The 11,650-nt window shown below is 43.1% G+C and overlaps 1 long non-coding RNA gene across 1 annotated transcript; it reads left to right on the top strand.

The window, feature by feature from the left end:
• The first annotated feature begins 371 nt into the window (after positions 1-371).
• Positions 372-8,692, top strand: LOC146202975 (uncharacterized). Its single transcript, XR_014702324.1, has 3 exons — positions 372-446; positions 3,095-3,385; positions 8,541-8,692. It is a non-coding gene; the product is annotated as an uncharacterized LOC146202975 (long non-coding RNA).
• The last annotated feature ends 2,958 nt before the right edge of the window (positions 8,693-11,650 follow it).

The following is an 11,650-nucleotide window of genomic DNA, read 5'->3' as shown; positions in this document are numbered from 1 at the left end:
GCTAATCCAATTTTGATGTTCGGGTGTATTTCGTTTTGCTTTTAGTAACCGGTTTCTATTTCGGGTTTTTCTTCACCTGAATACATTAAACACCTCTTCAGGGGCAGCTAGCGGCGCGGCCTTCGCACGCTGGTTCAAGTGCAGCAAGAAATGGCTTGCGTCTCACGCCCTAGCACTGGTGGTGCATCTACAGGCGGCAACCCTGGCTATCATCGCCGACATCGGGATGGTCAAGGCCATGTAGCTCACAACGCACCCGTGCAGGGCGCCGTTGCTGCTCCTGCTGGCAGCTTTCGTAAGTTGGCATATCACTCACGCCGCGAGCACCGCTGCTCGCTCCGTCTTACCGCAACACTGTTTCAGGAATAAATCTCGTCACGAGCAGTTAGTGTTCGCCAAGGCGCTGTGCAGCTGCACTCTGTGGGGAGACACGCCTCGTTTCCAGGGTAAGGGAGAATGTTCGATTCAAACGAATAGCGACTGCCACACGCTCGAGGGTAACTAAGCCTTATATTTGTTCACCGGCACATAGGAAACCTACCAGTAAACTAAAATATCGGAGTATCAGGCCCGGATGATGAGAGGATAAAAGAGTAGAGAAAAATCTCGAGAGAATTTCCAACACATCTTATGGTAGCAAATAAAAGCATACCAATATCTTTCGCCTTTGGTGTAAACTTAGATTTGTTAACTCGAAATCGACCCTTTGACAACGATGTCACATAGAAGTGATATCTATGATTTAGGTAAAATCCGCATACTTCACGTGGCAAATAGGGATGTTTACTACGGCATATACCGAACGAAGTAAGTAATATTGCTCGAAAACGTGTGCGAAGTGGTGGTACGCCATTCCCGTGTATTGCACAGACATATTTTCTCACCAGTGTAAAAGTATTCCCGGAAATAGAAGTTATTCTCGCGATACCTCGGCCCGTCCACTGTATCAGTCCGGGCATTTTGATGTTAAAATCTGTGTCAATTATCAGGTTTCGCAACAAATTTTTCCCATTCCCGCAAATGTTAGCTGCAAGTGTTTCTTATTATCTTGAAACAGAGAGTGTAACAAATGGTTGTCCTCGATGTCTAAATAATCTATTCAACGGGTACAAAATTCATTTCTGTGGAAACACCAATTCTCTTGTGGAAGACTTAGCATCAACCCCGCTAAGCGAACTGTAGAAAGGCAAACTATAAAGACATTCGTTATCGACATAACTGGGGAAAAGGGGCGAGGCAATATGCTTAATTTATGATATCCAAGCTGAAGTGAAAACAAAATGGGCGAGGGTAAGGTATACAGTACGATAAGCAAAAAAAAATAAAAAAAACTGTTTGCCCCTTAACAGAAAGGAGAGGATTTCAAAAAAATGATACACGCATTGTGGCAAACTACAGTCGGGATGAAATATGTATGTTCAGAGTGGCCCTTTAGGCTCCGAGCAGGATTTAATTGGTGGTGAAAGATGGTATTCGTTCTGAAATGTACATGCATATATGGCCTGATGAAGATTCCACAAATGCACTAAGCATTAGGTTAACTATCTGGAAATGAAACGGTAACTTCTACCTCCTGCTTTCATTTGCTGCACCTATTGTGTGCGACGCTTTCCCACACACTTCAGAAAGGTAGTGGCACAGCTGTATGTATGACAGCAATAACAGGCGTGTAGAGAAACAGATGGCTCTGTTAGAGCATAGACGCCATAATTGCAGACCAAATTGAGTCTCTTCTTTGCTACAGTAGCAGGATACATTCCAGCTCTGCTTCACAAAAGTAGGATATCTGGGCTGCTCATATGAGGTGGATATGGAGCACGACGTAAAACGTTGTGCGGAATATTGGCACTTTCGCACTGCTCTTTATTCTACTTGAAAAAGGGGATTCTACAATGGCCGTTCAGTAACAGCCTCAGCCCTAACTTCACGCGCAATGTTAAGTACTAGCAAGCTATGTGTGTGCCGTGGTTTTGCCCAAAGAACACGGTCCCATTATTTCTTATCACCCTTTCTGGGATCACCTATCGCTTAGTTACAAAAGGATGATCGCCCAATCTCTTCGGCCGTGATTACGGGCGTCATGATGGTCTCGGACTGCCTCATATTGGAGAAGCAAGCTTCCTATTTACGATTACGAGATAAATGTGCACATAGTAATGAAATTAAACGGCAACGTAATTAGACATAACACCGAATGAGAGTAAGCTTGCAAAGTTCTCATTCATCGCACGTATCTCCCCTAGCTACGCAAGCGCTTCCGTATGACTTGGTCAAAGTGGAGCTCTATATCTGTGCCGGAGGCTCTTTGATATAATGCCGTAGCTTACGGCTGTATGCTAATCAGTAGGTGTTAGATGACAGAGGCACGTATATTAAAAGATTAGTCACTACGCGAGTAGCAAAGTTGATGCGCATGAACGAGGATCCGCAATGAGAGTCGCAGTCTGGAGCCATTAGCACTACCACCAAGCATTCTTTTAAAGGCAAAGATTAAGGGTCCTAAAATTTTTATTTGTGTACAAGGTTCAGCCTACAAAACCGCCATAGGCTGTGAAGGACGGCTTAGTGGAGGACTCCGTAAATTTCGGCCGCCCGGGATTCTATGATGTCTCCTTGGAACGGTACTTTCTCCTATATTCTAGAGGAAGAAATCCATAGACATGGCCATTTGAGGTTTGGAACCAAATCTTAAAGCTTTGCATTGCACACAACGCACCGAAACCCACACTCTCGTGCCTTCTTTGCCGACGTATACGGTTGTGAGCACTATACCCTGTGTGTAGCTTCCTTCGCACCCACGGAGCCTATTCCTACTCATCGCAACTAGATGCGATGAACAATTTACACAGCGGAGAAAGCGAAGAGCCTTCGGTTAGTGGTATATTATGTATATTGAAGCTCCTCCGCTGCTCGTACACTGCCACCGCGTCCCGACGGCCGACTCGACTTTTCACAAAGTCCGATGTGCTGGTTGCGGTTTCTGGTCGTGTTCACGGTCTTTGGAAGCGGCCCTCTTGATTGGTCGCAGAGCTAGACTGGGCACGGGAACACTGCTCAAGGCATCGTCTTGATTCAGCCCTCTTTCGACATGCAGGCTTTCCTGGCTTTCTTCGCATCGCTGCTATCAGCTGCGCACTTCAACCAGCCAGTACCTTTGGCCTCGTCACCGGTATCAAGCCCACCGCTCGATGACTGCAATTGTACGCTTCCTCCCTACCATGACCTGATATCATCGGCACAACTTGATGATCTTCATCCGACATCATCGGCAACGACATCGCTACCAACCAGCTACTTAAGCAGTCACCCCATCGATCGAGGCTTCACTGGGCACGGGAACACTGCTCAAGGCATCGTCTTGATTCAGCCCTCTTTCGACATGCAGGTGTGTAAAAAATTTGCACTATATGCTAAGAAATCCGATAACAGGTGCTTAGTACTGTTCCCGTGCCCCGGGACCTTGCGTGAAGCATTGTGTGAGTGTTTCTCGATGTTGTTTCTGTTGTTATGCTGTGGGGACATCGAATCCAACCCCGGTCCTCCTAGGCGTCAACCCGCTGTCACTGAACTTGAAAATTTACCTGATGACCCTGCCGAACAAATGTCTGTCCTGTTCCAGCTACTCAAAGATTTGCACAACCGTTCGTCACAAAGCGCGAAGTGTCAAACTGAGTTGGCGGCCGACATAAAATCCATAAAAACCGGTCAAAAAACTATACAAACAGACATCACTGACATTCGCAAGCGATTGGACGATCTAGAAACGAAATCCGATTTATTTGACCGTCTCTCAGATGAAATAACATCTACTCAGACATCAGTAGAAGAAATAAAAGCTGAAAACTGCCGCTTACAATTGCGTCTGAACGAGCTTGAAGATCGCTCTCGTCGGGATAACTTAATTTTTTACGGCATTCCCGATTCTCAAGAATCCTGGCTCCAAACAGAAGAAAAGCTAACAAATCAGATTAAGGCTGTGTTTGAGTCATTTCCCGCTGATTCATTCCATCGTGCTCACCGTTTGGGCAATTTTTCTTCTATCGAATGTCGCCCCGTTATCGCAAAGTTTACGAACTTCAAAATGCGAGATCAAGTGCTTTCACTGCGCAGTGAGTTGAAATCAAGCGGTGTCACAGTAAACGAAGATTTTTCGGCTGCTACTAGGACCGTCCGCAAAAAGCTAATAGGTTTTGCAAAATCTCTACCTCAGTCGCCGAAATTCAAGCTAAAATATGATAAACTATCAATCAACAACAGGTTGTACACGTATGACATAGCGTCGGATTCCGTTAAACAACTTCGGACACGCACAGATAGCACTGCCAGTCATTCAGATGCATCATCCTCCGCCATTGTTTAGGGGTGCGAGAGGGGCAGTGGTCTGATTTCTCCGTCCAATACGAAACTGTCTGTTCTGTTTACTAACGCTAGGAGTGTTCAAAATAAACATCATGCATTATCATCTATTGTTGATACATGTTCGGCTCACATTATTGCTCTTACTGAAACGTGGCTCACGCCTAATGTTCTAGATCACGAAATTTTTCACAACGCAGATAATTTTACCATATACAGATGTGATCGGTTGGCTCATCGTGGTGGCGGCGTTCTACTCGCTATGTCTAATGACATTTCATCCTCAAGTATCAATATTAACACTGGTCTTGAAATGGTCTGGGTGTCGTTAATTCTTGATCATCGTAAATTGATACTGGGTGCATGCTACCGTTCCCCCCATGTGCACCGCCTACCTTTATAAACGAACTTCATGACTGTTTTAATAAAATATGCACGACTTTCCCTTCTACTCCTATACTCCTGTTCGGCGACTTTAATTTTCCTAACATTTCCTGGAACACTAATACGATGCCCATTTTGTCTCCCTTCTCAGCGCAGGGGGATGAATTCATTAACTTTTGCTCCTTATTTTCGTTGACGCAGCTAATTACTGAACCAACCAGAATATCACCTAATGCCTCAAACACACTTGATCTCATCCTGACAAATAGACCGGATTTTGTATCAGACATTACTTTATTTTCAGGCATTAGTGACCATTTATCAATTACTTTTCATCTTAATGCGGCACCCCCCAAACATACCAAGGCAAAAAAGATTATACGCCACTACAAGAAAGCAAATTTCGTGGCAATAAATGATGAACTATGCACTTTCATGGAATCTTTTCTTTCAAACTTTCATGACCGTTCCATTCAGTCAAACTGGGATATATTTGCAGGGGAAGTAGCCCGTCTAACAAACAAATATATTCCAGTCCGCAACATCGTCTCTAACTCACACGCGCCATGGTACAACGCCCATATAAAAAAATTATCAAACAAGAAAAAACGGCTTTGTCGCATCGCAAAACGTTCACCAACTGACTCGCGCTGGGCTGCCTACAAAGCTGCCTCCAAATTATACATATTGGCACTAAAAAGTGCCAAGGACCACTTTTTATCTAACACCCTACCGGACATGCTACAAACAAATCCCAGAAAATTCTGGCGAGTAATCAATCCCATATCCAGCAATCCTATCGCTTTGTTAAATTCATGCGGTGAATCGGTTAATAGTGATATCTGTGCTGAAGTGTTAAATGAGGCTTTTGTTAATAATTTTTCATCCAAAATCTGTACCAGTCTTCCTACTATACGTTATCATGATTACCTGGTGATGCCACCAGTGACTGTTGACACAGCTGGTGTTGCTCGCCTAATTATTACTCTAAAAGACCATTCTAGTCCAGGATATGATTTCATTAATGCAAAATTTTTAAAAAGCACTTGTGCCTATAGCTCAGTTATTTTAACTTATATTTTTCAACAGTCACTGGACACAAGCACACTTCCTGAACAATGGAAAATTGGAATGATCGTTCCACTTCACAAATCAGGGAGCAAGTCCTCTCCTGCTAGTTATCGCCCCATATCCATTACTAGTACATGTTGCAAATTACTTGAACATATCATATTCGCCACACTCGTGAACTTTCTTGAGAGTAATTCATTTTTCTCGTCTGCACAACATGGTTTCCGCAAAACTTATTCATGTGAGACTCAACTAATTTCTTTTACAAATAGCTTACATCATATACTGGATAAGTCATCAGTCGTTGATTGCGCCTTTTTAGACTTCTCGAAAGCATTTGATAAGGTTTGTCATCAGTTGCTTCTTCAAAAATTACTTCCCCTAAAGATTGACACCAATTTGTTCAAATGGATCGAATGCTTTCTCACCAGTCGCTCACAGTATGTCTGCGCTAACGGCTACAACTCATCCTTTGCTAATGTACTATCAGGTGTTCCACAGGGTTCCGTACTCGGACCGTTATTGTTCCTAATTTATATAAACGATCTTCCATCCTATGTGTCATCTAACATACATTTATTCGCTGATGACTGCGTTATTTTTCGTGAAACAAAAGACGATAATGATATTAACATTCTACAGCGCGACCTCACGGCTATAATCAATTGGTGTAATCAATGGCTGATGGAACTAAACTCTAACAAATGCAAGGTAATGCGTGTCACCCGTGCTGCTAATTCGTCCCCTCTATACTCTCTGAATGACATTGAACTTGATAGCGTCCATTCTTATAAATACCTAGGCATTCACATTTCATCCGACCTAACTTGGCGGCTTCACATAGATTACATCATCAACAACGCTAACAAAACGCTAGGTTATCTGAGACGTAATTTTTCCCGCGCCCCGTCTACTTTGAAATCACTCCTTTATAAAACTTTAATACTTCCAAAATTAGAATACTCAGCAGCGGTCTGGGATCCTAGCCATGATTACTTAATTACTGGCACTTGAACGCGTTCAGAATAACTCTGCTCGTTTCATTCTTTCTAACTATAACCGAGGAGCAAGTGTCACAGAAATGAAAACTATTTTGCGTCTTCCATCATTGGCTTCACGACGAAAAGTTTGCCGGCTAACCCTATTCCACAAGTTATATTATCATTCCGTCTTACACAGCAATTTTTTTTAGACACCATATTACATATCGCATCGCATTGATCATCCCTGCAAAGTAGCCATCCCTTTATGCAAAACAGATTCTTTCTTACGCTCATTTGTTCCCCGTACTTCCAAAGAATGGAACGATCTTTCTAATGAAATTATATCTATTACTGATACAAATAACTTTCGCAAAGCTTTAACCTGCATTGTATAAGTACTACTAGTTTTGTGTCTACTAATACAAATATTGCCGATTTCATAGCTAATATTGTATACATAGGATGTATTATTTATGTACCCGATTTTTGCAGTGTTTCTTTTTTTCCTGTATTTCTTTTTGCCCACTCCCCTCTGAAATGCCTGTACGGCCCTGAGGGTAAAGACAAATAAATAAAATAAATAAATGTGTCATAAAAATGACGTCACTGCAGTTCATGATTCTTTAGCGCTTTAAGTACAGAGAGGTTAGAGACTTTTATTTGAGATTTTCTCAGCAACGCACGTCACTACCTTTCTGCTCAGAAAAAAATGGTGGCAGTATTAAGTTGTGTTTTCTAATCAGTGCCCACTGAATTCGTCGGCTGTGGAGTGTACGCAAGTAGAGCTAAGGTACCAAGACGATAAACGGCAAGGGACCTGTATTGAATGATTGGTACGTACGCTTAGAATAGCGTTCTAAAAATGAAAGTCAGTATTCACTGAAATGTGAAGCTTTATCAGTTTGAAATATTCAAAATAATAACAGGCGTCGCCGCTCCCCGCAGTTCTCGCAAGCAAAATCCGATGCTCCGGCCCCTTATTTACACGCGGATTCCGGACGTTAGTCAGCAAATATTTTCTCTCCGTAGCAGATATCACGGATTGATTTTCGGTCTTCACATCGAACACTTCAATCGACCCAGAAGAGAACTTATACGTGCAGCTTCCTCGAGATTAAATGAGCGCTCTCCTCCGGGGAAATATCAGCATAGCCAGATAGAGAGAGACAATCAAGCTATGTTCAAACCGAAAGTTGGATGGCTGTGTCCTCGGTTTTCCTTTTAAAATTACACTTCGCTCACTGATACTCGAGCACATCTACGCATGCCAACAGCCGATAGCAACAGTGTCACTAAAAATGGGGCTCATAAAAGGTACCAACAATTTGATGGAGTAACGCCTTCGTTTCTCCCGGGCTTCAGTAATTTTACCAAGCATTCAATTTGGCTCCAATCTTCTTCTGTTTTCCAGGACCACTATTGAACTGAGGTGAAAATGATGCACACGTCGAAAAGCGTGAATGACGAATACATTCGTTTCATGCAGGCATGAAAGATATCTAAGTTCATGACGCACTAAGCCCATTCGGTTGCATGACGTTGGAGCGTTACTAAGGAGGGGTTCGCATTAATCTGGGTGTCTCACTCTCATCGTAACTATACTTCGGTGTATAACTGGGTTAGGCGGTGCGGGGCTTCGGACGGCGCAGGTAAAAAATTCCCCGCTTTGAAGACGATCTCTGTTATTCAGTTCCGTCTCCCTGGTTGATTTACCACCCTTTCTTCGTTCTTTTTTCGCCTACGCAGACCACGGAACCTGGAGCTTCTTGGCGTCGTCAGGGCGTGCAGCTGTTTTCGGCAGCCACGGAGGGAAGCCGGTGGAACCAACAATTTTTTTATTTTGATATTTTTCGATAGCAGTGTATGTTATATGGTTGTCAAAAGTATTAAAAGTTAATAAATCTAGACAATGCAACAGTCGCCTTTTTATTTCTTCGATACTCTAGAAGCGCTATGAGACGGTTTATCCCTCTTCGGAAGCGAGTAAGATTGAAGGTATAGTGAGGAAACGTGTAAAACTGAAAATTGTCCAAGTTTAGCTAAAGTAGCTGCACGAATGAGAATGAATGCCGCACAGGCTAGACAAGCTGGATATATATATATATATATATATATATATATACATATTACATCCACGGCAGGTATGCTCTCGAGAGAGGACAGTTCACGGCAAAAGGTACATCAAAATGGCTTCAAAGAAGTAACGCACTTTTTCTGAGCAAGTGAATATAGCAATTTTCGCTAAAAGTACCCTGTGGGGGGGAGGGGGGGGGGGGGCTATGATTTATGCAGTGCTTAGTTCCAAACATAGGTTATTGTTTTCAAAATTGTTTATCTTCTTCAATTTGGTTTTGAGAAGCAAAATAAGGGATTCCATTGAGTTTATATACTACGCTGTTCTAGAATCAATGCCCGCAATACATGACTCTTCCTAATATCGGGTGTCTTTGGTCAGGTGCCGAAGAGGCGTGGTCAAATCGCGATCCACATTGCAGACGAAATGTCATGTTTTGGGAGCATACATCCCACGACATCGGTGACAGGCTCCGTTTATATCTCATTCGTGACATCCGAGAGTAGAAAACCCGAGTATGATACAGTGGGAGCTGTTGCTTGTAAATTGTGCATTGAATATCATCCTCTTCGTGAAGTTCCATCTTCGTTGCTCCTTCATGTAAAGCAGGCAAAAAGGCCTGCTTTACATGAAGGCAAAAGGCATAAAGGAGGTCGGCGGGGATCCCTGAGGATCCCCGTCGACCTCCTCTTGTCACCTGCCTGTTTTTGGGCGCAAAAAGTGTTCACCACCACCAGTCAGAGTGATAGTGGTGATGATGATAGCGATAGTGATAGCGATAGATAGTAAAAATGATGTGACGATCATAGGAAGAGGATGCCATCATATTGATAGTGATATTTATAGATAGTGAGGTAATTAAAAAGAAACAAACAGGTGAAAGAAGTAAACGAAAAAAAAAAGGAATAATGAAAAAACAAATATACCAAACAATCGGTAAACGCAAAAAATACCGTGACATAATCAACAGGAAATAAGAAATGCTTTCGCTTTACTGGCCCTAAGCAGACTTCATTGCGATCCTTTAAATTTTGAGCTGGTACTGATTTCCACCGGTCATGTTCTGCCTCGCGCAAACAAATTCGCCCTCTGTATTCGGGCGCCGAGAGAGCGAAGCAATGTAAGCCGCTCGAGCACACTTAAGTGTTAGCCTCATGACTAACATGTCGAAAGCAAACATCAACTTAAACACAGCCATGGATAATACCGCCAATGCGACGGCAAGTTTAGTATTCAAGGAAAGTGCACCTTGAAAAGAGAACCATGATCACAACACGACGATGCTACAAGTAGTCAGTGTTCACGAGGAAAGTTGATGCTTACCGGGAAAGAAGTCGACACTGGCGAAATGCTGAAAACAAATTAGAATAGACGCGGACACTTTTTTTTCAAATCATGCAATTTTGACACAAACAGCCTCGGATTTGGTTCTCCTGTTCCTCTCGGGAAATGAATAAACGATACTACGTGAGATGGCAAGCAGACGGCACACTGTACGCAGCAGAACTCTTCTTCTTTCGCCCTGTCGTGGTGGAGCCGTGGTTAGGGCGCTTGACTCTTGTGCCCAAGGATGCGGGATCGAATTCCGGCCGAGAGGCCACTTTTCGAAAACCCCAGGTGGGAAAATTTCCGATGCCCTGAACTACGGCATCTCCCATAGCCCGAGTCGCTTTTGGACCTTAACCTCCATAAACCATGAACCTTTTCTTCTTTTTTCGTTTTCTTACTTGAGTTTTCATTTCCTTACCTTAGCGTACGTGACCGCATTATGAGCAAAGTATTCTATGCCGCGACAAAAAGCGCGGGTAACAGACAACTATCGCGCACTTATGCGCCGAGCCTGATTTCACGATAGCCACATGGTGTTGGGCAATCATATGGAAATTCATTTCTGCCACCCAGGTGCCATATCTTGCGGGATGCCATCACATAGCTCCTTCGTTTGCGCCGGTACAAGTGCGAGGTAATACTCATGCTTTACTGCGCATGCTTTACGCTACGTATATCCAGGCATAGCAGAGCTAAGCCATTGTCAATGTTTTAACAGATGGTATCGGTAACAGCCCAAAATTGTAAAATAAAAGGCTAAAATAAAATGCACCTGAGGCACAATTTATTTACATGCAAAAACTAAAATGGCAGTAATTAGACATATATCGCATAGAAAACGCGTCTGCTCGACTCAGACCTCGAACAGCCGAAGAGGCTTTTCAGCCTCAGCCGAAGACTCAGCCGAAGAGGCCACCAGGGACTAAAAGCTCCTGGCCACCCTAGGTGGCAGATATACTGCCGATGAGCTGAAAATAAAGTTGTTCGTTCATTGATTCATTGCCTTATTGATTGATTGATTGATTGATTGATTGATTGATTGATTGATTGATTGATTCGTCATTAAAAGTTTCCTTCTTTTTTCATCTTAATCTTCGTCGCCATGTTTTTGTTTTTGTTTTTTAAAGCTCGGGTGGATTAGATTTTAACTTCTCCATGTTTCAGTGTTTCCTGACAATAAATGCTTTCCAATCAATCCGGACAACAACCGTTACAAAAACCTGGACACACCAAATCTACGTGATTGTCGACGTGGAATGCATTCCCATCCTGAAATTATGCGCCTCAGGCGCCTTCGACAAGTTGTCGACGTGATCCCTTTTCCATGCGCAAAACGGACGGGAAGAAAAAAATAAGGAAGAATCACTCAATGAGGGTCTTCATTTTCTTCAGTTGTGTGGCCTGCGTCTCACATTAAATGTGAACAAAAGCGCGGCCCTTGTATTCACTATAA

This window comes from Amblyomma maculatum, chromosome 1, assembly GCF_055883805.1.
Source record: "Amblyomma maculatum isolate TAMU_Amacu chromosome 1, ASM5588380v1, whole genome shotgun sequence".
NCBI lineage: Eukaryota > Metazoa > Arthropoda > Arachnida > Ixodida > Ixodidae > Amblyomma > Amblyomma maculatum.
This window is presented reverse-complemented; position numbering and strand designations above follow the sequence as displayed.